The sequence below is a fragment of the Triticum dicoccoides genome, chromosome 1A (genome assembly GCF_002162155.2).
Source record: "Triticum dicoccoides isolate Atlit2015 ecotype Zavitan chromosome 1A, WEW_v2.0, whole genome shotgun sequence".
NCBI lineage: Eukaryota > Viridiplantae > Streptophyta > Magnoliopsida > Poales > Poaceae > Triticum > Triticum dicoccoides.
The window spans coordinates 14857666-14862242 of record NC_041380.1 but is presented as its reverse complement, the minus strand read 5'-3'; the positions used below and the strand labels follow the sequence as shown (position 1 = coordinate 14862242).

General features: G+C 47.1%; 1 pseudogene; it reads left to right on the top strand.

Moving 5' to 3' along the window:
• Positions 1-668: 668 nt before the first annotated feature.
• Positions 669-4129, top strand: LOC119358938 (annotated as a pseudogene).
• Positions 4130-4577: the final 448 nt, after the last annotated feature.

The window sequence follows — 4577 nt, the reverse complement described above, 5'->3', positions numbered from 1 at the left end:
CATGAACGAACGAATCCAATGTGATATAGTTTTGAAGGCAAGGCAAATATGAGCAGCATCATGAGACAACTGCAGTACTATAGTAGTACTATTATTGACAAGGACTTTGAATGAGTGAGCTGTGAGCACATTGATTATGTGGATTGCATCCAATGCAATCATGCTATTCTGCAGTGACTGTGTCTGTGTGAACTATGCTACTAACTATGAGTGATCTAGTAGGTGACTCAGTTCCATCCCTTTCATACTGTTGGAGCCAGTTGTCATGGAGGTTCATACTTACATGTGTGTTGCAGCATAATTTTCGAATCGGTCCACCACCTATTTTTACATAGGCGTATGCCATCATCTTGTTGTTTTATCTATGTCAGACTGTTAGAGTTGAGTGGGTGCATCTTCACTATGTAGAGCCTGGATGTTGCTCATCATATTTTGTATCCACCTGATGCTACATCGTTGAGTTAATAAAAGCTCTTTTTATCAGTAAAAAAGAAAGCCCTTTCATACGGCAGCCAGCTCCCTCCTTGACAGTTTCCCAGGAATTGGAGTGAAGCTTCCTGCGTGCTTGAAGCCTTGAACGGCTTGTAGTAGCTCACCTCCGCTACAAACCAAGCCCATATATACTAGTAGTAGTAGTCGTCCATCTTGATCTTGTGACACTACACCAATCAGCCACATACAAGAGGAGCTAGAGCTAGAGCTAGCTAGCCGCACAAGGGCCGGCCGGCGCCATGGCAGCGGCTAGAAGAAGAAACCATTGGAGGCTTGTCACTGCCCCCGTCCTGCTAGTGCTACTACTCGCCTCACCATGCCGATGCACAGGCGCTGCACCGGCGACGACGATGAACGCCACCACAGACGACGACTTGCGAGCTCTCCTCTCCTTCAAGGCCCTCATCAACGGCGACCCGGAGGGGGCGCTCTCCTCGTGGGTGAACACCAGCGACCCCTGCGGAGGCTGGCGGGGCGTGGGGTGCCACTCGCTCCGGCACCCTCGCCGCGTCACCAGCGTGGAGCTCACGTCCTCCGGCCTGTCCGGCACGGTGTCCCCCTACCTCGCCAACCTGACCTTCCTCCGCACGCTCAACCTGTCAGGCAACCTCCTCGCCGGCACCATCCCACGGGAGCTCGGCTCCCTGCGTCGCCTCTCCGAGCTTGACCTTAGCGACAACAACCTGCAAGGTGAGATCCCTTCGTCCCTCACGCGCTCCTCCAGACTTCGTGCACTACTTCTGGGGCGCAACAGCCTGGTGGGAGAGATCCCCGCCAACTTGAGCCACTGTCGCCACCTCGAGGTCTTGGACGTTGGCGTCAACAACCTCACCGGCCAAGCTCATCCACTGCTACTTGGCCTCGCCTCTCTCTCCAACCTCAAGAAGCTTCGCCTCTACACCAACAATATCGTGGGCACCATCCCTTCCTCTCTTGGAAACCTTACATCTCTAGTGATTTTGAGCATGGGTAGAAACAGATTGGTAGGCGAGATACCAGAATCCTTTGGACAAATGACCAAGTTGCGGTATCTCCATTTAGCCTTCAATGAGCTCTCGGGCACCATCCCGGCATCCATCTTTAACTTGTCTTCAATCAGACAGATCCAGCTGAGTCACAATGATTTGTCTGGTGTTATCCCGAATGATGTTGGATCTACTCTCCCAAACCTCGAGTTTTTGTTGCTCTATTCTTGCAATTTCCATGGAAGGATTCCCGGCTCATTAGGAAATGCTTCTCAACTCGTAATGATTGAACTTGCCAACAATCAGCTCCATGGATCTGTGCCACTCAACATTGGCAGCTTGAGAAACCTCGAGGTGCTGGCACTAGAGAATAACCAGCTACTAGAAGCAAGTTGGGAAAAGGATTGGGACCTACTGGCATCCTTAGCAAACTGCACTCAGCTTTTCGCACTGGCCCTATCCTCTAAGCGTTTCCGGGGTCCATTTCCACCATCCATTGCGAATCTATCTTCAATTGAGATGATGTATCTCGAGGGTAACAGCATATTTGGCGAAATCTCTCCAGATATCGCAAAGCTTGAGAAACTTACCAACTTCCAAATTGGTGGCAACTTGTTAACCGGCACAATACCGGAAACAATTGGGGAGCTTCACGACCTTCAAGTCCTAGAATTATTCGGGAACAACATTCAGGGACTAATCCCTTCTACAATTGGTAACCTCACACGCCTGTTCCGTCTTGTCCTTTCTCACAATAACTTGATGGGATCCATACCTACAAGTTTTGGATGGCTGGACCGCATGGCCAGTCTAGACTTATCACACAACCAACTGAGAGGTACTATACCAACACAACTAGTCAGCCTCACCTCTTTAACCAAGAAACTGGATCTTTCTCATAACTTTCTTCATGGTCAAATCCCATTTGAGATAGGAAGTTTAATAAACCTGGTGCAGCTCGATTTTTCAAACAATAAACTATCAGGAGAGATTCCCTCACCTCTTGGAAAATGTACTGAGCTTGCCAGTCTTGGTCTCCAAAATAACATCCTCACTGGTCGCATCCCCCTATCACTTGGTAGCTTGAAAGGGATACAAGAAGTAGATCTTTCAGGAAACAACTTGACTGGACAAATTCCAACTTTCTTTGACTCCTTGCCCTTCTTGGTTTACATGAATATCTCCTACAACAACCTTGACGGTCCCATTCCAGTAAGTGGTGTCTTTAGCAATGCAAATAGAATCTTCTTGGCCGGCAATCAGGTGTGCGGTGGTATTCCACAGTTACATCTCCCACACTGCACTCCCAAATCATCCGATGGTAAGAAGCATACACCAAGGAGATATTTGCTCATCATCATACGCACTGTTTTCGGAGCATTATCAATATTTGTTATGCTCTTCCTATATGGCATGTGCCGGTGCTCTAAAAGGCAACAGGGGGAGGGGCTGCAACCACTTTCAGAGGATAATCATTGGCAAGTCTCATTCCTTGATCTACAGAGAGCAACGAACCATTTCTCTCCAGATAGTCTTGTTGGGACGGGAAGTTTTGGAGCTGTGTACAGAGCAACTTTGCACAACAGGGAGGTTGCAATAAAGGTGCTGAACCTTTTGCAACAAGGGGCCGAGGGAAGTTTCCTGCGCGAATGTCATGCCTTGAGAAGCATGCGTCATCGGAATCTTGTAAAGATCATTACGGTGTGCACAAGTGTTGATCACCAAGGAAATGATTTCAAAGCTTTGGTGTATGAGTTCATGCGCAACGGGGACCTTGACAGTTGGCTACATACAAGTCAAGTCATGGAGGGTGAAGCACCAAGGATGTTGACCATGGTGCAAAGGGTGAACACTGCACTCGATGTTGCCCAAGCACTTGATTATCTGCACAACCGGGGTCAATCACCAATTGTTCATTGCGATATGAAGCCAAGCAATGTGCTTCTAGACAATGACATGGTCGCACACGTAGGGGATTTTGGGCTATCAAGATTTGTTGATAAGATGATGAACAGCGGCTCAACGGAGGATCCAAATGCTGGAAGATCTTCTGGAATTAGAGGATCCATCGGATATATTGCTCCAGGTGTGTGTACTGTACTCTGATGTTTGCCTTTCCTTCTACCGTTTCTTCCAAAAGAGTTGTTCCATCCACATAATCATATCTGATTGTGCTACATTTTATTGCTTGAAATCTGTAGAATACGGGATGGGTGGGGAAGTCTCCATTGATGGTGATGTATACAGCTACGGAGTGATCCTTCTTGAGATGTTCACGGGAAAGAGTCCCACGGATGGCATGTTCCAAGGGGACCATACTCTGCGATTCTATGTTGCGTCAAACTATCCGGACAGAGTTACTGAAATTGTTGACCCAGCATTGTTACAAGCCGAGCAATGCAGCGGAATTACAAAGAGGATACCAGAGGATACCAGGTTACAAGGGTGCCTAGTGGCGGTCTTCCACGTTGGGTTACAATGCACGGAGGAATCACCAAGAACAAGAATGAGCATCAGAGATGCCATAAATGAGCTGGTAATGCTAAGAGAGAAATTCATTGAGTAAGCACAAAATAATGTGGTAATTAAGATGCTGTTATTTGTAACTTGTAAGGTTAATAATCACAGTGCATTGTGCTTCTACAAAATCAGAAGGTTCACGATGAAATTTATTCTCGGGACTAGGATGAATGATGCATTTATTCCACATGATCTAGCCTCCATGGCTCCACCGCAAGGACATCGCTAGTTAAGGACACATGAAACATTAAACATGAAACACGATGCATAGTATTATGATGTGGCCATCAGCGCTGAAGTTCTTGTATCATGTCCGAACATTGCTCTAGCTACACCGGACCGGAAGGAGTTTCAAGTGGCAGGACAAAGGCGAAAGACAACCCGTATTTTAGGAGATGTTCCATGTGCTATGGAGGATAAGGGAATGAACTTGGGTCATGATAATTTGATGCAACAAGTTTTAATTGGTTCAATGCTGCTCCATATTACTCAACCGTAGGAAGAAGTCATACCAAAATTTAGGACTCCGCCAAGAAAAGCCTTGCTTCAGTCAGTTGGAAAGAAATAAGCAAATTTGCAATTTAATCTGTTGCGGGCTGC